This window comes from Pleurodeles waltl, chromosome 5 (assembly GCF_031143425.1).
Source record: "Pleurodeles waltl isolate 20211129_DDA chromosome 5, aPleWal1.hap1.20221129, whole genome shotgun sequence".
NCBI lineage: Eukaryota > Metazoa > Chordata > Amphibia > Caudata > Salamandridae > Pleurodeles > Pleurodeles waltl.
This window is the reverse complement of record NC_090444.1, coordinates 1,496,703,519-1,496,727,413: the sequence shown is the minus strand read 5'-3', so window position 1 is coordinate 1,496,727,413 and position 23,895 is coordinate 1,496,703,519. Positions and strand designations below refer to the sequence as shown.

The 23,895-nt window shown below is 42.8% G+C and overlaps 1 protein-coding gene across 2 annotated transcripts in view; it reads right to left on the bottom strand.

Moving 5' to 3' along the window:
* The window catches only part of FAM83B (family with sequence similarity 83 member B), a 240,414-nt gene that overhangs the window by 3,312 nt on the left and 213,207 nt on the right, over positions 1 to 23,895 (bottom strand). The window lies entirely within an intron of this gene.

The following is a 23,895-nucleotide window of genomic DNA, read 5'->3' as shown; positions in this document are numbered from 1 at the left end:
GACACCAAAACAAATGAAACAGGAGTCATGATTTTTGAAAGGTTTAACTGAAAACTAGCACCTAAAAGATCAAAGTGGCAACTGTGGGTATTGGACTGTGCTATACCAGGGTAAAGTCAAAAGTTAAGGTCAACCAAGATGGAGCGTGGTTTGGGTACTCAAGTTGGATTGGGGCTGGTCTTGGCCTACCTTTGGACTTGGAAGAAATTTTGAAGAAATGTTCCTGAGAAGGTACAATTCAGTGGAGGAAGGCAGCTGACGGTGTCCAAGGAGGAGGCATCATTGTTGGAGGGTCACTGTATGAGGATGCCATTAAGCTTTCTACATTCAGACTTTGTCACTTTTTTGAAAGTTGAAAACCTCCAGCAGGAAGAAGCTGCAGCTGCAACCTATTAGGGCTGCATGAACCTAGATACCCTGTTCAAGAGGTCCAGCAGGACAGGCTTTGCTCCTGCAGAAGAACATAGCAGCAGCTACCACAAAGTGAGACAGACTGGCGATGCATATAGGGACCAGTTTCTTGTCAGTTCTTAGACCATTCTTTGGTCGCAAGTTTTAGGTTTTGGCTAGAGAAGTACCTTCAGCATCACTTCCATGGGGCAAAGAATGGTCAGGCATCACTTGGAGGTCATGATTCAATCCAGGAAGAGGTCAGGAGTAGGGTTCAAGTTCTCTGGAACTTGTTATGTACCCTTTAGCACACAAAGGAGACCACTCAACTCGCCCTTGGAACACTCTTATATTCCTGGGATCAAGCAGCAAGGCAGGCCTCAAGAAGCAGGGTCGTCCTCTGAGGTGTGAATGCATCATTCAAGAAGCATGGCAGTCCTCTGGTACTAGCAGGGCAGTCCTCCAAGGTACCAAGGAGCCCTGAAGCGGGAGGGCAGTACTATGAAGTACAATGCAGTCTTCTGATGGTCCTCTGCAAATGTAGGAGTGTACTAATGAATTAGTATGAGGGTCCAAGATTTATACCAGGTACCATCATTTGAAGTGTGGGAACCCCCAGACGATTCACCCATCTGGTGTTAGGAAATTACATTGTTACCCTGCCCAGGCTCCAAGTGGTCTAGGGTGACAAAGGTTTGGCGTCAAGTTCCTTTGTGAATGTATCGGAGGCACCCTTTTGAAATTTAAGTAGGACAGGGAACAGTTCTGCCCCATCCATCCTGGCAGGATAGCCCATCCTGCCAATATCCAATCCCTCTCTGTCTCACTGTCTAGGAGAAATACACAAAGGGCAATTGTCAACTATTCACAGTCCAAGAACACTAGCCACCGGCACCACATGGTTAGGACAGGAAAATGTAAACTTTCTAAAAGTGTACTTTTCAGAATTGTCATTTATAATCTGACTCTACCAATAAAGAGAATTTTAAACTACAATTTCTATCTGTCGCCACTCAAATGTCAGCATTTATTAACTGTAATAAGGTAACCCAATCTTATCCTATTGAAGAGGTAGATCTCAAAGTAGTGAAAATGAATTTGGTTTTTTTTCACTACCAGTACATGTCAAACATAAGAAAATATGTCCTACCTTCTAAATAAAATGCACCCTGCTCTTTTGGCTGTTTAGGTCCTATTTTACCTATTTTAGGGGTGATATATATCTATTTAAAATGGAAGTTTAAGCCAGGCAAAAGGTTTATTTTGCCAAGTCGAATTGGTGGTTTAAAACTGCACACAGACTGCAACAGCAGACCTGATACATGTTTCAAGGGCTACTTCAGAGGGTAGCACAATAAGTGCTGCAGGCCCACTGATAGCAATTAACTTACAGGCAATGAGTACATGTAATACCAGTTTACTAGGGACATATAAGTAAATTAAACTTATAATATACCTGTAATTATAGTGTCAAGTAGGTGTAGGCCAATTCTATTATGTTTTAAGGGTGAGCACAAGCTCTTCAGCAGTGGTAAGCAGTGTTGGAGTGCACAGAGTCCTAAAGCCAACAAAAACACATTTCGGCAAACAGGAGGGGAGCATTCAATGGTTTGGGGAAGATCAGACCACAGGCTGTCAGGTCTAACAATGCATGTTGTTAGCTCTAACAACTTAAAACATGTTACATTTTCAGTTTTATTACAAAGAAATAGCATTGTGAACTTAAATAGCTACATTTAGTCCCCCTGATGGTTCCTTCAGCAAAAGATAGTTTAGAGTGTACTCGATGGGAAAGGAATGAGGTGAGAAAAAGGGATTGCATGCATGAGATCAATCCCTCAAATATACCTCTAGTATAGCAGTTTCAACCTGATCTGTAGGCATCCTTTCGTCAATAAATAGCGAACAGTAGTTTGAGCTAAGTCATTATTTAGTAATTAAATGGTTGCAGTTGTCATGATAAATGGGAAGATCTGAGGAGTAATTTTCCCAAGTACATTAAAACATCAACCCATTTTGCTTGTGGTTGGACATGGGTCCAACTGGATTTCATTGACGAAAGTACAAATTACACTAATACGTCTAGAAGACAGATGATAGATACTGTGTCTGACTGGGGGCAGGGTGGTAATTCAAATATCATATTTTATTTGAGTTCTTTTTGATATTTTGTAATTGATATGTTGTTAAATTCCCAACATGTGCTATGACATGCCATTGTTTGTCTTATGTGGTGGACATAATGTACTCTCAATCTGTTTGGCCTTGCATATGAGAATGTGCTATTGATCAAAAACAAAAGAGAGAGAAACATATTGACGTGTAATCTCAATTTTTCAGCTCATCTATTAGAAGGCAACCAAAGTCGTAATGTTGTTTAATTTTGTTACTGTGGTAATGTTTTTGTAGAGCACATGGCATTCACCCATTTCAAATGGATCAACAGGGATGTACTGGATTCGGATTTCAAGAAGATATACAGGGAGTTCAGATTGATCATTTAATTTGGTAAATTACTTGAATAATTATGCTTATCCTATTTAGCATAAATCCTGTCAAACAGTGCTACTCGGGATCAGACATTCAGCATTTGTGTGGTTAGTGACCATCAATAGTAATTCAATTGTGGATCCAAAGTAGATTGTTGCTGGAGTATATTAAAGAACACTACATTCATAATAACCACTGATCATTACAATGAGGGTATCAAGACGATTTGCAAGTGTTATGGGAAATAGGTTACTATAGATGCAGTTCTATAGCTAAGGATAAATGTATGGAGACATTGTGAGGAATTGCACAGCAATTATTTGTTACTTAATTTCCTTAGCATGATATGGGAGCTAGTAAGAGGCAGCAGTTGTATATACATCACATTTAGAATATAGATGTCTACATCTGTTAGGAGCCTTGTAGCAGAGTGAACAGTCCAGGTCTTTGAAATGCATGTCAAGCTGCATCCCTGCATGATAGATAGAGATGGAGCCCTTTTGGAAAGCATTGCCATAAAGGTGATAAATGGAAGTTTGTGCGCAATGTCTAGCAACAAGTTATCACGTTGTGTTATGATACTATGGGCCCTATTACAAGACTGGCGGTCTGAAGGCTGACAGACGTGCAGTGGAGGTCAGACTGCCGTGGTAGTCTGATTGCCACATTATAAGATTGGAGGTTGATGCCACCAACAGACCGCCAACTCTGACAGGATGTCTGATCCTAACGGGATGACGGCAGTCGTGGTTGTTATCAAAAAGAAAGGGGGACTGCTCTTGTCCTTATAGCTGTGGAAGGCCCTTAATTGCACTCACACTTTTTCTCATTCCGTATTTGTATTTGTGATATTTAAGCTGCATATGGCCTATTGACTGCTGCTGGTATGAACAAGGTATTTTGCTACCATTTTGAAACCCTCAGGCTATGAAAAAAGTGTTCTATGATTTGTTTTTAGATATCATATTGGGACGTAGCTAATTTGTAAGGTATTTTTAGTATTTAGTGCTTTTATTTTCATAATGTTTGCTATGATTTTAAGTAATTATGCAACAGAATAAACTTTGGACTTAGAACCCCTATCTTAATGGAACTCCATTGTCTCCTCTTGCAGGCCTGCACCATCTCTAAAACCAGTTTTATCATTTACAAGGTCATCTCAGCCATAACACCTACTTATTTTTTAGACAAATCCACAGTCTCAGATGGTCCTTGGTACAACTATTGCCAGGACACCATCAGACCACAGCCTAAGTAGAGTTAAAAAGGAGAAAACAAGAAAACAAGCCTTTTTCATCTATGGACCGAGGATCCGGAACAACATTCCTGTATCTGTAAGGAAGTCCTCAGCGATGCACCAATGTAAGAAAGAGTTTAAGAATCACCTCTTTAAAGAAAACTAAATCAAAATGCATTAAATGTCCTCAAACCAGGCTCCTTGCCTATTAATTGTTGACTCTATGTTTGTTTTTTACCAGTTACGGCGCTGCACTTCCTTTTGGCCAGGTTTCTGCTATAGAAATACCATATAAATACACCTTATACATACATACATACATACATACATACATACATACATACATACATACATAGAATTGAAAGTTTGAGGATTTAGCATACCCAGGCAATGAGGTTCGTAATAGAACAGAAGGTTTGTAAGCAACTAGATGACAGAGATTTGAGTGAATTTAGATGAATCTGAGCACAACAGTGAATAATAGAAGTGTCAAAAGTTACAGGTATGGCTAATGGAATGACTATTCTCATTATTTTAACAGCCTCCATTTTATTCCCAAAATGGAAGTTTGATGGCTTCCTGGATTCAAAATGTTTAAACTACACCTACTTTGGTGGTCATTATGAATATGGCGGTGTGGGCCGCCATGCCGGCGTTGGCAGGAAATCCTGCCAGCCGGCATGGTGGCTCACACCGCCACTTAATGAAGCCATGGAGGGCAGCCATAGGTGGCCCTCACCCACCTCCAGGCAGGCTCCTGCAGGCAGCCTGGCAGTGGACGGCATTATTATCCGACAGGGCAGCTGTGCTGCCCCTCGGATAATGATCCCTTAGCCTCCAGCCTTTCCCTGGTGGGTTTTCCCGCCAGGAAAAGGCTGGCGGAAGGGGTGTACCAGGGCACCCATGGGGGCCCCTGCACTGTCCATGCACTTGGCTTGGGCAGTGCAGGGGCCCCTGTGCAGTGCCCCATCGCGCAGGTCACTGCCGGGTCTGCGCGACGGGTGCAGCTGCACCCGCCGCACAGAGGCATTGGTGGCAGCTCTATGTGGAATGCCGGCCAGGCATTCCTCTGGGCCTTTGGGCGGAAACAATGTCTCCGCCCACCGGCCCAGAGGAACGTGCATTATACGGCTGGTGGGGATCCGGGGGCACTGGCGGTCACTGAGAAGACCGCCAATATGAACAGGGCAGTTTTCACTGCCGTGTTCATAATGAGGGCCTTCGTTTTATACACATTCTGAAATACAAGAAATGTAAAATAAGGCCTCATTTAGGGTTTTGTGAAACAAAATTTGTTTTATTAACTTGTGGGACTCCCAACCTGCTAAAATTGCTGTTCTCCCATCACTTTTATATGTGGTAGAATGATGGTGGTGTAGGGTGAGCCAATTCTTTGTATAGTTATCAAAGTTGCAATAAAGATGTGAATGCTCAATCAGAATTCTGGATCACTAAGTGGTTGCGAAGATCAAGAAAGTGAAAATACAACATAATGTATTTATTACAGCTAATCTGTTAAGCATATTTGAAAATATACCTTGATTACAATCATTAACTAATCATAGCATTGCAACATTACGAATTCCCATAAAAACTCAGATAACTTTGCATCCCCTGTAAACACCTATACTATTTTTGATCATAGCCTATGAAAACTCTGAAAACAAGCTAAAGAAAACAAATCTGAACAGTAATCAACACTACACCTATCCTCAACCTTCAAGGAAAAGGTATAGTGTTGCATAGCTGGGTAAAATGAGTTCATGATGCTGGAAAGAAAAGGTTACCTTCCACTTAAGGTTGGGTGATGTTAATGTAAATGGTGATTTGTTGCTACCTGGTGGACAGGAAGTTGATTTAGACTAATGAATTTCACTCATAGGGGACAAAGGGGGTTATTACAACTTTGGAGGAGGTGTTAATCCGTCCCAAAAGTGACGGTAAAGTGACGGATATACCATCAGCCGTATTACGAGTCCATTATATTCTATGGAACTCGTAATACGGCTGGTGGTATATCCGTCACATTTGGGACGGATTAACACCTCCTCCAAAGTTGTAATAACCCCCTAAGTCTAATAATAAATACGGTCAGATTACAGTCTAACCCACAGCTGTCCAAAGGCACACAGTCCTATTCGAGAAGTGACAGGTCTCTATTGATACAACTAGCTTATGCACATTAAGGTGCTGGCTGAATGTGCAAGCTACGGGGGGACAAAGAAAAAACGTAACAAAAGGTGGTCCATAGGAGTAGCAAAGATTCTGCTCAGCTCTTTTAACAGAATGTTCATGGACATTCCACTTGTGAAAGGGAGACAGGGCTTCATAGTGCTGCTTCCAGACATGTGACATGCTTGGGCTGGTACAGGACTTCCATGCAAAAAGCTCAGCATTTGTAGGGCAGGCCAACAGAACTTGAACAGGAGACTTCAAGCTTATTCCTAGTCAAGGGGAAATGGCCAATGCCCAGCTTTACTTTGATCTATGTCGAAGTCAGTGTTATAATTTTAAGGCATGGATTTTGAGCAGCATCCCACCACCAATCAGACTTGCTGCATTCCCCAAATGTTCAAAGTCCAGCTAATAAGGCAGCTCCTGACTTTCCCAACTCAGAAAAACCTATCAAACAGGGATACCCTGCATTCTTCCTGGAATGATTTTTGATGGCCACTGCCTTCATGCAAATGACCTGGTACAACTTCCAAAGAGGCTGATCTGGAATAAATCTGTTTATTCCCTCCTGACAGGCTGGAAAATAAGGTACAGTGAGGAAAGGAGAAATGAGAGAAGAGGAATGCCCTTGGTTTTCTCTGTTGAAAGTATGCATCTTCTATAATGCAATTTTTTATTAACACACATAAATAAGAATCCATGACTCTAATACTAGGTATCAAGATAGTTTTCATGAAGCATTTACAGTATATGCACATTTCAATGACTTCGTAAATTATTGCACAACATATGGAGCTGCTGCATCCCACAATTTTCAGAATTTTATGCTGGTTTTTACACTCTGAACACTGGAGCACTGCTGTCTAGTGCCTGGTGTATGTTCTCTGGCCCTTAAAACATGCAGAAATTGGCTAATCCCTGATTGACGTTTTTACATGTATTATAAGTCGATGGTACTGGTGTAGAAAATACACCCGTGGTGTAAAAAGTTAAAATGTCACTGTCAAACCTGACAGCCTTAGTGTGTTCATTCCCAAACTTTTTGCCTGCCTCCCTCCACATTTCTGACACTGTTTTTGCTGCTTTTAGGACTCTGCATACTTTACCACTACTAACAAGTGCTAAAATGCATATGTTCTCCTCCCTTAAACATGGTAACTTTGGTTCATTCCCAACTGGCGTATTTGATTTACTTCTAAGTCCCTAGTAAAGTGCACTGCATGTGTCCAGGGCCTGTAAATTGAATGCTACTAGTGGGCCTGCAGCACTGATTGTGCCACCCACATAAGTAGCCCCTTAATCATGTCTCAGGCTTGCCCTGCCATGGCCTGTGTGTGCAGTTTCACTGCCACTTCGACTTGGCATTTCAAACTACTTTTCAAACCCTAAACTCCCCTTTTTCTACATATAAATCACCGCTAAGGTAGACCCTGGGTAACCTACAGGGCAGGGTGATATGTAGGTAAAAGGCAGGACATATACTTGTGTGTTTTATATGTCCTGGTAAGGAAAACCTCCTAAATTTGTTTTGCAGAACAAACAGGCTGTAAGGCACAAATGGATTTTAAGTGCAGAGAAATGCTTATTTTCTAAAAGCTGCATTGCCAAAATGGTATTAGAAAATCCTGCTCATTGGTGAGGTTGGATTTTATATTACCATTTTGGAAATACAGCTTTTAGAAAATAAGCATTTCTCTGCACTTACAGCCTGTCTCCAGTCAATGTCTGGCTGGGCTGGTTGACAGCTTCACTGTGCATTTCACCCCGACAACCACAAACACAGGACACTCAGTCAGACCTGCATTCATCTGCATACTGAATGGGTCTTCCTGGGCTGGAAGAGTGGAGGGCCTGACTCTTACATTTCAAAGGCTAGTGGCCTGCCTTCACACAATGCACTGCCAAACACCTACTGGGACCCTGGCAGACAGACCTGTACTGAAATGGGAACTTGTGCACTTCGAAACTGTTTGAAGTCTCCCCCTCTTCAAAGGCATTTTTGGGTATATAAACTGGGACTCTGACCTCACCAACTCAAACACTTCTGGACCTGAACCTGCAACATGTCAAGAGGAACTGCCTGGCTGCCCAAGGTACTCTTCTGGACTACTTTGATGAGAAGGAGTGATGCCCTGGGGTTGCCCTGCTGCCCTCTGACTTTGCTGAGAAGTGCTCTCCAAAGGCTTGGATTGAGCTTGCCTCCTGTTTTGTGAAGTCTCAAGGCGAAAAAGACTTCATCTTTTCAGGAAACACCTTGTGTGCCGAAAATGGATGCACAGCCTGCCCGAAACATCACAAAGCCATTTTGCGACAGAGAAATCACTGCACGGCAGAAACAAAATAAAACAGCCCGACTTCGCAAGTGAAGGTTTGATGCAGTGACTGCCTTGTGACAGAAAATTTGTCCCACAGCCCTACCCAATCGACGCACAGCCGAACCGGAATGACGCAGCCGATTCCCCAAGTGGAAACCGACACAGCGCCTACTATGCAACAGAAAATTCAATGCATCGCCCTAACAGATTGACGCAATGCCTGTGACTTCTTCCAGCCCCCCCAGGATTTTCCTGCATCGTCCCTGGGTGTCAAAAAAGATCACCGTATTGCAGTGAGGAACCAAGACTGTGCGCCGAAAACCGACGCAAAGCCCTTGCAATGTGGAAAGAAACAACACATCATCTGTGCCACGTCAGAAAATCGGATGCACACCTTATTTTTCCACACATCTCCTCTGCAGTCTCCGTGCATGAGATTTTTAAACACATACCAGGTACTTTGTTTGATCAAGAGACAACTGTTGATTTCTAAGAATTAAGACTCTTTTTACTCTTGCAAAAGTGATATCTCAACTTGTGCTTATTGAATCTTTATTGTTTTGACACTGTTTTAACCAGATGAATATCATATATGTTTTTCTAAACCTCTATGGTCTATTTTTGTGGTGGTTTCACTGTGTTATTCTATGATTTACTTTACACATTGCCTTCTAATTTCAAGCCTGACTGATCAGTGCCAAGCTACCAGAGGGTGGGCACAGGATAATTTGGATTGTATGTGACTTACCCTGAGTAGGACTGTGGTCCCTACTTGGACAAGGTTGTATACCTCTGCCAACTAGAGACCCCATTTCTAACAGTAACCTGTGGACTGCAGCAGGTATTGAGCCAGCCACCAGTGTGAAAAATGAATATGTGGCTTCAGGCCTACCAATCTAGATTGAATGCTGCAGTGTAAACCCTGCAGTGTGACCTGTCAATAAATCCTTATTTGGCAAGTAAAAACCTCCTGTATGAATATTAGTAAATCACCCCTATGTATGCATTGTAGCCACATGGTAGGGTGTATGGTATTTAAAAGTGCAACATGTAGAAAATTAATGTTCATATATACCTACAGTGTCAAAGCCCTAAAAGCTACTTTCACTGTGGTATGCGCAGCTGCCCTATGTTGAAAGCTTGAGTAACAGTTAAAATACAAATACAGCAAGCTCAGGAAAATACCAGCTTGAACAAAAGTAGACTTCAAGACCACTTGCGTAGCTACAGGGACACAACAAGTGGCAAAAGGCCTTTTGTTGGAAATCCCAGATGATATGTGGCACATGGAACTGGAATTGGATTTTGGCTAACACACTGAGAGTCTTTAAGTGGCCTCATGTGGGTTGCTTGGGGCATCAGAAGTGTACTCCTGTGAATGTATGTAATCTAGAAAGTTCCTGTGAATGTATGTAATCTAGAAACCTTTGAAAAATGTTTGCTCCAGTTCTCCAGAGCTTCAAGGGGTCCAGCCATGGAAAGTATCTGAAAGGCAGTTCTATAGTATTGGATCGAAGAAAACAAAAGGTCCCTTTCTCCACTGGGATTTCACACTATTTTTGACCAAAAATCTCAAAAGCTTCAGAGCTTCAGCAGCATCAAATGTCTTTTCATATCCCATTTTTAGTTCCACTGCGGCAGTTTCGATTTCATCTTTGCCCTGTGCAGACAAGAACTTTTCCTTAAAAAAGAAAGACATATCCATCTTTAGTTTGGTACTAGATTTTTTTTTAAACTTTCTACTTTCAGTCTCCAGGGAGACCAATCTATTTGCAGTATCCAACCCACGCTCCATTGGAGACAACCTTAAATTATATTTAGATCGCAGACTTCCATGACTGTTGACTTCTACCGGCTCTTTGTGCTTTTAGGTGCTATTTCCACTCAAATATTTAATAAGTCATATCTCTGACTCCCATATTGGATTTTGTTTCATTTTACTGTACTTTTGCATATTAAATTGTTCTCTATTCTTATAAAGTGGAGTGGGGTTTTTCCTCTGTTTTGTCTATGGTGTTTTAACTCTTTCTATACTTACAAATGCATTATTCATTTTTGGTACATTAAGCTTGCCTGCTCTGTGCCATAGCTACCAGAGGTTGAGCTCAGGATTAAATTATTGACAACTTTGGACCTAACATGTTACTGACATTATTGCTTGTGTCAAACTATTACCCATCACATTTAATAATTCACTTTCTCACACTACACTGTCTTTAAAACGGATAAGATCTAGGCAGAATAAGATACACATGTGTTGTGATGCCTTTGCTCCTCAGGGAATGTGCATTGGTTTAAAAAAGTCTGCTGATGGCACAGTGGGAATTAGGTGAAGTAAAAAAGTGACCTAGTCTTGTTCTCTTAATAGTGGCCATAGTATACCTTGGTTCCATCTGCTTCACCATCTGTGTCAAAGATGTGGTAGAGCAATGAAGCCTCATGGGGACTAATGCCATTCTTTCTTTAAAGACAAAACATGTCCTGGTGAGGTCAGGTGTATGAACAGGCAGCCATTGTGAATTAGGTACCTGATAGAATTCAATAGACTAGGCATATTGAAGTCAGTGAGGCAATGTTTAATGTAGCAGCAGGGAACTTTGTGTCAGAACATTACAAATTAGAAAAAGACAACAGTTTTTGGGTCACACTGCTTGTACAAAAGCAGAAGCCGACTGACCATGAAGCAAAATGTTGTCCTTTTTACATGAATTCAAACACATAGGAAGACCTACATATAGGACTGTTAATCACAGAAAGCCTTATAGAGAGGCAATCCCAAATAAGCACAACTAAGTAGAAGCAATCTATGAGGAAGCAACAGATCACCTCATACACAGGTGTCCCTCTATTAGATGTCCTGTTGACAGTAAATACTACAAAAATCACACTCAAGCCAGCACCACTTACTACAAACAACCCAGAAATACTTCCAAATCCAATTCTCCTTGTTTTGAGGGGCCTCTTTGGCCAACCTCATTGGGACTTCTGCTTGGTACCTTTAGTTTCAAACTCTCATTAAGCCTCAACTTCATCAAATTTTCTCAATATGTGCCTCCTGTACTCATCTATCTCACCACGGTCCGCTCAAATATTCTCTTTAATTGACTCTAAAACTCATGTTCAGATAAACCAAATAGCCTCATCAATGTTTCTGTGCCTATAGTGTCCTGGGACCACTGTACCATAGACCTATCAGCTGGGAACCAAAACAGTCTTTTAGCACTTGGCTCTCAAGTTAGCAAGGCAGAGCAATCCAAGGATTACTCGTGGGAACTGCTTTGAGCTAAAAAGTCAGAACCCAGCAATGCAATAAAAAACACTCAATAAATCGATGTCCAGTCACCGCCTTTTCCAACTGGTAAATTGTTACAAAGTCCACACAATGTACAGCAAAGTAAGGAAAGGTTAAATAAACACCTACATACCAAGTAGAATTCCTATGCAGAGGAATTTCAAACAGTTTGAGCAACATTAGGTCCTATCTCATAAAACTACACCCCCCACAATATATGTCTATAACATTTTTAATGCAATGATAACAACTTCAGGTACACTTACCAAAGGGTGCCACAATATAATCAACAGTAGAATATAACAATAAACATGTTACCACCAAGAAACATTTCAGAATGCTACCACACCAACCTTATGAGCTTTGACATGCACATAATTACAAACAAAGGAAGGATCCCCTGAAACAAAATAGAATCCAAACATTCAGTTGATTCATGAACTCTCAAGGAAAACTGAACAGTCTGCTAAAAGGTGCTTGCAATCTTGAAAAACTACCCCTAGGGTCAGGCCTCGGATACCTAAAGTGCCACAATCCCTGCTATGGGATAGGAGTAGTGTAAAGGTATTCTCCTTTTCACTCACATCTGGCTCAGTCTCCTTCACATCTGGGGCATGAGTATGTACCCTGTCATACTGTGGAGGTGAGTCTGGTGTTTGCCTGGTTGGATAGGTAGACTCTCATCCTGGCAGCTCCAATGTCACAGTCAGAGTTTTCTGCCATGGGATGTTCACCGGCTTATGGTTCCAGGAACTTTTTGAAGAACAACACTTTCTTGTGACCAACTTGGGCCCTTTCTGGCAGTTACCATGGTGCTGTGGACTCTGGTAATGATGGTTGAAACAGCATTTTAAAAATGGCCCTTGGGTGACAGTCCTCTACAAACACACGGTCTCCCACTCCCAGGGGACAATGCCTCACATGCCCACACTGACTGACTGAAGAGTTCTGATTGGACTATCAGGCCAAGAACATATTTGCCGGGTTAAGGCCATCCACACATGTCAAGTGGTGAGGAATGGTGTCAGTTACTACACAGCTGAGGTAAAGTTGGTTAGGAGCTACTCTGGTAGTTAAGGGGGAATCACTGTCTATTCTTAGAGGAAAGTATAGGACCCTTCAACATTCTGTGCTGACACCTGAGCTATGCGCATAACCTTTGCCAATGTCCTCATGAAAAGCTCCTCTTCTTTATTCACTTGGGACCACCCTGGTGTGATCAGGAGGTGTTTTGTCATAGGAATTTCAGGTATTCTGACCATTTGTGCCCATTGAATACTTTCAGGGTGACAACTGTGGTCACTGTAGATGTCACAATTTTGACTTTTGGCTACTTAGAGTAGTCATTGATAATGTTGACGGGAGGCCGCTGTCCAGGGGGTGACTAAAGTCTGCGCTGATCTTCTGTGATGACAGGGGCAGGTGGCTCTAGAGACCCAGATAACTGGTTCACCTCACACCTCCTGATGGACTCTTTCACCATCTTGTCTAGCTCAGGGAACCAGACCTTGCTTCTTAGTCTGCTCTTCGTCTTGATCATGCATTGATGTGAACCATGAGCCAGGCTCACATCTCATTGTGTCAGGCTCTAAGGCACCACTGTCCTTTTGCTTCACATCAGATACCCTTCCTCAGTGACAAAGAGTTCATGGCATATGGAGTGTAGGGATTGCAGCACTTGTTTTGCTTCATCTGTCGGTACGCTCTGTGAAGACTGTCCATTTTGGCAGTCCTGAAAGCAGTAGTGGCTAGCTGGAAGCCTTCATCATATTTTGTGGCCTCAAGAATGTCCAAAAGTGACATGGGGAGAAGCTGGGACTTTTCTATGATTATCTTGAAATACTCTTAGTTGTCCTCTTCTTGGGACGTTGGCTGGACAATCTCTAGAGAAAATCAGTGGTGTTCTGTGACCCTGGTTTGTACTTGATGGTAAAGTGACTCTTGAAGTTGCACTGTCCACTTCTCTATCCATGGAGGGATATTTACCCTGTGAAGAGTGGGATTAGGTCTTTATGGTCCATACTTATTGTGAATTGGTAGGTGTGAGAAACTGGGTTGTTGGTTGACTTGCCAGGCCTAAACCTTCTTTTTACTTACATGTAAGACACCCCTAAGGTAGGCCCTGGGTAGCCCCAAGGGCAGGGTGCAGTGTATGGTTAAGGTAGGACATATATTAATGTGTTTTATAATGTCCTGACAGTGAAATACTGCTAAATTCATTTTTCACTGTTGCAAGGCCTGTCCCTTTCATAGGTTAACAAGGTCTACCTTTAAATCTGATTAAAGTGTAGATTCCCTTTGGGAGCGGATGGACATGTGGAGTTTGGGGTCTCTGAGCTCACAATTTAAAAATACATCTTTTAGTAAAGTTGATTTTAAAATTGTGTGTTTGAAAATGCCACTTTTAGAAAGTGAGCATTTTCTTGCTTAAACCATTTCTGTGACTCAGCCTGTTAGTGGATTCCCTGTCTTGGTCTTGTTTGACAGTTGGGCTGGTTGCGCTCTCACTAGACAGTGACACAAAGGGAGCTGGAGTGTAATCTGCATTTCTTGATGAGCCATCTGTGCTAAGAGAGAGGGAAGGAGTGGTCAGTCACACCTGAAAGGGTTCACACAATGCAGTCTCCAACCCCCTGGTATGTGCCTGGAAAGGCAGGATTTCACAAACAAGAGAGACTTTCCTTTGAAGTAAGCCTGCTTCAAAGGGTAAAATGGGTATAAGAACACTTTAGACTTTAGAACACTTCTGGAAAACCAAGATGAACCTCTGCCTGGAGAAGAGCTGAATAACTGGGGAAGAAGAGCTGCCCTGCCTGTGACTGTGCTTTGTGGAGGTATCCTGCAGTTGCTGCTTCTGCCTGTGCAAGAGAACAAAGACTGGACTTTGTGTTGCCTTCCTTCTTGTGAAGAACTCTCTGATGGTTTGATTTAGAGCTTGCCTCCTGTTGTTTCAAGTCTCAGGGACAGCCTAGACTTCTCTCTGCCAAACATGGAGTCGCTGCTGAGACTCCTACTCTGCCAAGTGGTGCCCATCCAGTTCCTGGGACCCTGAAAGGAGAAGCTGGCAGCCAAAGAGTGAGAAATCCATTCACCGACTGCTGTGCGGAGAAAAAGATCGATGCAACTCTGATCTGCAGCTAAAAAATCAACGTGGCCGGAAGATCGATGCCCACGGCTGGAGAAACGACGCACAGCATCGCTGATGGAGGCTGGTGAGATCGCAACCCGCACTGCATGGTTTTCAGATCATCGTGCAGCTGGATTTCTGAAGGCACTACTACTGGGTGTGTAAAAACGGCGCAAGGCCTGCCCGGACCCCAGAGTGCTGACTGGATCGATGCATCGCTCTCCTAAGGGGAGAAGAGACGATGCACGCCGACCCGACTGAATAAGAAACGACACAAGGTCTTGCTCGTGAGTGATATTGATGCATCGCAAGCACTTTTTGACGCATACTTGTGTGTGTTGGTACAAATACTTTACACCTAGCACTCTGAAGTTAAGCCTTCCTGCTCATACCAAGCTACCAAGGGGATAAGCAGGGGTTATAAGAGGGTGATTCTCTTTTACCCTGACTAGAGTGAGGGTCCTTGCTTGGACGGGGGTAATATGACTGCCAACCTAAGACCCCATTTCTAACAGGTATGAACACTGGTCAAGCAATACCCACAGTCTCTTGCAGGGTGAACTACAAAGATTCACTGATTTAACATATGCTTAACACTGGGTAGCTTGGCTCAAGAAAACAGTCAGGCAAAACATAGAGTCAATGTGTAAAGTATTTATGCAGCACACAGACAGTAATAAAGTGACAAGCCAACATCGGAAAATCCCAAAACATTTTAGAAAAATAGAGAACAGTTTAATAAATTATGCAGCAACAAAATAAATAAAAATAAATTAGTAGAACAGGAGTTATTATTTTTTTAAGTTTAAGGCTCAAAATAGCAGGTCCTCAGTTTTGGAAAATGGTCATCTGGGCATCTTTAGCATCCCAACTAAGGGACCAAGAGTAGATTGAAACCTCTAGGGAGTTCAAGATTTACTCATGCTTGGTCGATGTGGAGGTTCAGGATGGTGGGAAACTGTTATAGCCCAGTGGCTCAGAATAGAAGGCCAGCTAATCTATCCCTGGTGGTCACTTCTGAAGTCTTGGGTGGAGGTAAAGATGTAGGGCTGGTCTCTGAAGGTTTAAGGCAGGCTCCAGGCAGCAAAGATGTCCTTCTAGGCACAACAGCAGTCTGGTAGTGTGCACAGTAGGTCACAGCAACAGGAAATCCTGTGAAAGTCCTTCCGGAGGTCCAGTAGTGAACAGAAGAATAGCCCTGAGAGCCCTATTTGTATAGTCTGGTGCCCTGTTCCCAGAAGTTGGGAGAGGTTTCCAAGCAGAATCTCTGAGTGCCAGGAGTTTCCTGCCTCCCATGCCCTGGCTCCTACCTGGTTCCTCTGACAATACAGGGTCTTTAAGCCTATTGTGTGGTGGCAGAACTATTCAGATATAAGTGGGGCAGTGTTTAGCTCTGCTCTCCTGTCAAGTCAGTTAATGGCCCATTCAGGCTGTGTTCATCCTACTGTTGTGTGACTGTCTGTGTTGAATTCCCAAAGGCTTAAGACTCAGTTGCACCAAGTCATGTGACCAAATGCAGGCTGCAAGCACAGGCCAGGAAAATGCCAACATTCTAAAAGTGGCATTTTCAAACTTGCAATGATAAATCAGACTTTACCATTAAAGAGGGTTTATCATTGCAAATTCATGAATACCAAACATGACATATCTACCACCTCTGGTTTAGGGATTACACCCTATTAAATGTGATAAGGAATCCACAATGTTATCCTCTCGGAGGGGTAGGCCTCAGAGTAGCTAAAAACCAAATTTGGGAGTTTTTTACTACTAGAACAAGTAAAAATAAAAATTATATGTCTCAACTATCAATTACACAACACTCAGCCCTGTCAGCTACATAGGGCCTACTTTGTGATAGGAGGGACATATGTAATAATGGAGTTTAAGGTTTGGCAAGGAATTTTAAATGTCAGGTCGACATGACAATAAGACAGTGCCTTCAGGCTGCAATGGTAGGCATGGGACACGTTTTAAGGTGCTACTTATGTGGGTGGCACAATACGTGCTGCAGGCCCACTGGCAGCATTTGATTTACAGGCCCTGGGTATATGATATACCACTCCACAAGGGATTTACATGTAAATTACATATGCTTATCAGGTATATGACATTGAAATCATGTTTTCGGAGAGAGTACATGCACTTTAGCACTGGTTAGCAGTGGTGAGGTGCTCAGAGCCCTAAGGCCAACAAGCAAAACTCCAGCAAAAAGTAGGGAAAGGAAGGAAAAAAGTTTACGGTGACCCTGTGGAAAGGGCCATTTCCAACAGCAGTCTCACAAATATAGGAATAAATGCCAGCACCTGCAGTGGAATGTGATCTCCTCCATCAATGTGCTAGTACCTCTGTTCCTTTGTGGTAAGTACTAAGCTCACAAACACCACTGGTGCCCATCACAGCTTGGGTTCTGTGACAGCACCAGCCCTAGCTTTGTTGTGCTGTCATCCACGGAGAGTTTAGAGTCTCTACTTGGGCTGAAGTACGCTAGGGTAGTTTCCTCTTTTCATGTCTTTGAAGGCTTTCTCTGGTTTGGGTTTAGAGTCCGAAGGTGCAGATATTTTTGTAAGGTCCCTTAGTGGCTCTGTCAGGGAGGACAAGTGCTGGGTGAAGCACTCACAGTATATGACCATTCCCAGGAAAATGTACTCCTGTCTTGTATGTTGGGCCTGGGTGGACTGCATGTCACCGACATTCTCTTGAAGAAACTGTTTTGTGTAAGAAAATCGCGCTTTTCCTTGCGGAGTGTTAGTCCACTCGCAAAACCGTAGATGCTTCCCCAATCCTAAAAAGAGCTTGGTGGAAAGTTTATGTGTAATCTTTTTAATGTCATTTCTGACCTTCTGAGCAAGAAGAAGGTACACTTTTAGAAATGTACACAGATGAATTAAACTCTGCCTTTACTAAGGCCCTCAACGGTTGCGCTCCTTGAAAGTTAAGTATCTCATCCAGACATTCTCCTTCAGAGAAATGGTATTCCATGAAATTAAGGATAGTAAATCAAAAATGCTAGAGCAAAAATGGTGGCACTCAAAGCGAGCTGAGGACAGCCTGACACATAGAACAGAGGTGAAAACTTTCCATAAAGTGCTCAAAAAAGCTAAAAAAGATTACATAATAAAACGGTTTGAAGAAAATAATTTTTTCTCCAAAGAATTATTTAAAATTGTAAAATAATTGACACACCCTACCAGTTTAAGTCAGACTATCAATGCCTTGACTGAAGATTGAGAAGAGATGGCCACATTTTTCATAGACAAAATAGAAACAAAATATTCAGCTTTTGAAGCTCATCCCCCTGTAGAAGAGCTCTCATGGGAGCACTTAGGTCCTCACTATAAAGTGGTCTTTCTGTAGATCAGGTGGAAAAGATAATATTAGAAATGGGGCCTCTAGTTGGCAGTCAGTTTACACCCTGTCTATGTAGGGACTCTCACTCTACTCAGGGTAATGGAGATACACAGCTCAGATAACACCTGTTCACCCTCTTGGTAGCTTAGCCCAAGCAGCCAGGCTTATCTAAGAGGCAATATGTAAAGTGTTTGGACAAACGCATAGAGTAACATGGTGAAATCACCACAAAAGGACTCCATACAAGTATAGAAAAATAGCCAATATTTATCTAAATCAAACAAGACCAAAACAATTAAATCCAACATGCACAAGATATCAAATTCTAAAGTAAAAACTGTCTTAATCCATAAAAATCAATGGATGTCTTGTTGTATCACAAAGTACCTCGTATGCTTCAAAATTAAAGTCGAAGGGCTGAGGGTGCTTCTGAAAAGCAAGCAATACCTTGATTCTTTTCTCGCAAGTGATGCTGCATGCTGATTTTTTTTACCCCGAGTAAGTGATGCGCCAATTCTTTCCTCGCAGAGAAGGGGTGCATTGGTTTCCATACAAGCAACTTCGGGTCTGTGCATTGATGCTGAAGACTTTCTGCGTGGAAAATCTGGATGCACAGAAATGATGAATCTGCGCTGAGCAGGCGGTGCATCGACTTAAGCGCTGCAATGTCCATTTTTGAGACATGGTGCAGGTTCTGCATCGATGTTTCAGCCACTCATCTCCAGTGTGGGGATTTCCATTCAGGTTCTGGCAGAGTTTCCTTCCAGGGGCCCAGGAACTGGATGTGGTACCACTTGGCAAGTTAGGGGGTCTCAGCAAGATAGCCCAGGTGCTGGCAGATTAATTCTTTGATGTCTCTGAGATTTCATAAAAGGAGGCAAGTTCAGACCAATCCCTGGGAAAAACTTCACAAGCAGGATACGCAGCAAAGTCCAGTCTTTGTCCTCTCTCAGGCAGAAGCAGCAACTGCAAGACAACCCAAGAAAGCACACACAGCAAAGGGGCAGTACTCCACCTCACAGCTCTTCAGCTCTTCGCCTTGGCAGTATTTCCTTTTGATCCAGATGTGTTCTAAAAGTCTGGTGTTTTGGGTTCACTACTTATACTAATTTCTGCCTTTGAAGTAGGCAATCTTCAAAGGAAAGTCTTTGTACTGCACACAACCTTGCCTCTTCCTTGCCCTGCTCTAGCCACACTCTAGGGAGTTGAAAACTGTATTATGAGGGGGCAGACACAGTCCTTTCAAGTGCAGGCGACAGCTCCTCCCTATCTCTCTAGCCCAGGAAGACTTATCAGGATATGCAGGACAAACCTCAGCTCCCTCTGTGTTACTGTCTAGAGTGAATTCACAAACAACTGCCAGTATGACTCAGACGTAGATTCATAAACCAAGCAGAGGGACAGAACAGTTAAGCAAGAAAATGCCCACTTTCTACAAGTGACATTTTCAAACAGACAATCTAAAAAACAACTTTACCAAAAGATGTATTTTTAAATTGTGAGTTCAGAGACCCCAAACGCCACATTTCCATCTGCTCCCAATGGGAAACTACACTTAAAAGATATTTAAAGGCAATTTCCATATTAACATATGAGAGGGATAGGCCTTGCACTAGTGAAAAACAAAGTGGGCAGTATTTCCCTGCCAGGGCATATAAAACACACCAGTATAGATATCCTACCTTGTAACTACACTTTACCCTGCCCATAAAGCTACCTAGGGCCTACCTTAGGGGTAAGTTCCATGTAGTAAAAGGGAAGGTTTGGGAAAGGCAAGTATGCACACTTGCCAGATTGAATCAGCAGTGCAAAACTGCTCACACAGACACTGCAGGGGCAGGTCTGAAACATGTTTGCAGGGCTACTCATGTGGGTGGCACAATCAGTGCTGCAGGACCACAAGTAGCATTTGATTTAGAGCCCCTGGTCATCTCTAGTGCATTTTACTAGGGACTTGCTAGTAAATCAAATACGCCAATTAAGGCTAATCAATCATAATCACAATTTACAGAAGGAGCACTTGCACTTTAGCACTGGTCAGCAGTGGTAAAGTGCCCAGAGTACCAAAAACCAGCAAAACATAAATCCAACACACAGTCAGAAATATAAAAGCAGAGGGAAAAAGACAGGGGAAACCACACAAATGATGACAGGTCTAAGATAAAATGTGTCTTTCCTTTATATGCATATCCCCATTTCATCTCTTCACTTCTAGCCACCATTTTAAGCCTCTATCTGACCTAGATTTTTAACTTTTCCCTCACCAACACAGAGTACCCAGATACATGGAAGCAGGCCTTGACTTTACCCCTGGTGAAGAAAACAGGGATTGACATCTCTACGTTCTGTCTAATTATCGCCCAATATCCCGGGTGCCATACATGTAGAAAGTACTTGACAGACTAGCTAATGCAGGGCTGATATCTTTCTTGGAAAATAACAATCTAATGGACGCGTTGCAAACTGGTTTCAGAGGCAGCAACAACATGGAGTCCAACTTACTGGCAGTACTGGAGAGAAACAGATTAGAAGTGGATCAGGGAAAGGCTGCAGTTCTGATACTATTGGCTATGTCCATGTCCTTTGACATGGTTTCTCATGGTTAGTTGATAAAGAGATTACATGAGATGATCGGGCTGCAATCAAAAGCTTTACAGTAGTTCAGCTTCTTTTAAAACATAAGAACCCACTCAGTTTAGAAGTCCACTTTAAGATCTGCCCACCATGTATCCAAGTGTCACAAGGTTCCTCGATTAGCCTGACACTATTGAATGTCTATGTCTTCTCCTACATCAGAGCCTGGGGCTTCGAGATCTGTTCCTATGTTCCTGTGCTGACAACACTCAGCTTGTTATTTCTACAGGGGATAATCACATGGGGGCTAGGGAGAGTCTCACTGGCTGTCTGTCAGAGATAGCCAACTGGATGAAGGCACATTGTCTAAAGCTTAATGGAGAAAAAATGGAGATCTTAGTATTTGGAGGTGCCCACAGCATCTGGGAAGCTTCTTGGTGGTCAACATCTATAGGCAGGACCCCAGTACCAAAGACAGTGGCAAAGAACTTTGGATTCCTGATTGATGATTCCCTCTCTTTGTAGAAGCAGGTCAGTGTGACTTATGACAAATGCTTTCACCTATTAACCTATTTACACTCTTACGTAAACTCTTTTGCTGGATCCCAGGGACTGGCAAAGGACAGTAGTCCAGGCATTGTTCATGAGTAGACTAGACTATGGTAAAGCCCTTTTTTGGGGAATGGTAGGTTTTTTATTCACTCAACTACAGGCTATCCAAAATATGGAGGCCAGACTCATCTATAAGAGCACCAGAAACAGCACAGCATCTCTCTGTTTAAAAACTCTTCACTGACTGCCAGTCCGCAAGAGAGCTAAATTTAAATTGCTATGCCATGTCCACAAAGCACGTTATGATACCGCCCTAGTCATCTTACTTAGCACAGTGGATAACTAGAGGCCTGCATGAGCCCTGAGCTCAGCTAAATTAGTGCTGGTCAAGGCTAAACATATCCAAAAAACAAGAAGGGGGTTCTCTCTTTCACTCATGGGGAAGCCACTCATTTGGAACTCGCTACCTGTTGATTTAATCTAACTTCAAACCATGCCAGGTTCAGGAAGTTTTGTGCACTGGGTATAGCCTTTAAAGGGATCTAATACCATGATATCCCTTTGGGGCTGAATGTTGTGCTTTTGAAATAATTTAGGAATTAGAATTAGAAGGAGCTGGGGGACTACTTCTCTCAGGCATACTAGATGTTCTTCTAGCAATAGGGCATGTACTAGAATGTCGTCACTGACATTTAACACTCTTGTTAGGCCAACTCTCACCTCCCTGAAAGTGTCTTGTAAAGCTCTAGTGGTGCTGTAGATCCTAAAATTTAAATGCTTGTATCTTCACAGTGCATTTAGGATTGAAAAGGTGGCGATGTGCCATGATTCAAGGGCTAGCAGGATATGATGCTACCCTGACCTCGGGTCCATCTTGGGGAACCATTGTGAAGAGGTCAGTTCATTCACAATGTCATCCATTGAGGGGGGACAGGTGGCATTCCCTCTTAATTCCCAGATTAGGGATTTACATGTCTATGCAGATTCTGACCTCACTGGGCTGTTTTGGTTCCCTTGTGGCTACGACTGTGTAGACCCAGCATGTGGGCCCTTTGACCTTCTCAATGATATCTGTGTCCTCTAATTTCTTCAGTTCCTGCTCCACCTCGGACAGAGATTGGACATGGCTGTGTGTAGTGGAGGGTGATGAGCTTGATCAACTGATCAATGTGGAGGTGTGCCATCCTCCCTCTCTAGCAGCCTATCCCTCGGAACAGATGTGCAAACTCTCCCAGAAGGGTATCCACTCCAGCTGTGTGGATGCTAAGGTCAAGCTGGATTATTCTACATTTTCAGCGTGGTGAAAGCTGAAAAGGAAACCTTTCCCTTCCTCTGAGACATACATTTTGGTTCATGTTGAGCACCCTTTCTGACCGACTTGTGTTGTGAACACTCCAGCCAGTGTAAGAGGAGTAAAGTTCCTTATGCCATTCACTCAGGTGCATGTAACCTTCAGTTTCAGGGGATTCTGCAGTATGCAGTAAAGTTCCTGGGACATAAAATTGCTAGATGCGCACATGTCAATAGAAGCTATCCTTGAGTTCAGATTACGCACTTGGGTGCAGATCTAGCCTGTTCTGATCCTGATGGCCTGCTACAATCCCTAAACTGATACCAGGAATAGTTGGTTGTGCCTGCCTGGCTTCACAGCTGGCCTACTATTTATTAGCTTTTCCTTTATGGTTCGGTCCATACCATCTGGCTGCAAAACCATAGGTATTGGTCCTTGACGTCCCCTTAGCCCACAGCCAACATGGTCTAATCACTCCTATGACATTACAAGTATTCAATATCAGTGCTTGTACTGTGTGATGTGAGTCTCAACAGAAAAATAATTACAGATTTTCTGAGAACATTTTCTTTAGACAGTAGCCTTTTTCACTAGTATATAAATATGTTATGGTGTGTGCAGGTAATCTTTCATTAAAAAATTACTACAAAATGGTTTAATTTCCAGTAAAGAAGACTAAAAAGAAAGTATGGACAACTTAGAGTTCACCAATTTGTAACTGCTCAACATTGTCCTGCCTGTGGCCAACTGTTGAGCAGTTCTCAGTGTGCCTAAGTGACAACTGTATGTGTGTAGGCATGTTTTAGATGGATACATTTTCTCTGCTTTTTGTGATCCCTGAACATCAGCCTTCATTATACTTCATTATGAGTTTGAACGGTTGAAGCAGGAAACTATAAATATATATCTGAATTTACGTATGGGTGGGCTAACGGGACTGGCAATTACCATCTTACAGGCTCAGAAGCCTGGCGATTCCATTTGTAGGGGTAAGGGTTGGGGGGTGGGTTAGAGGAGGGTGGGGGGGTCACAGGGACAAAAAGGATAATGGGACACGCAGTAGGGGGTGCGGGGATGGCTCTTATCAGTGGAAAAGGTGTCAGG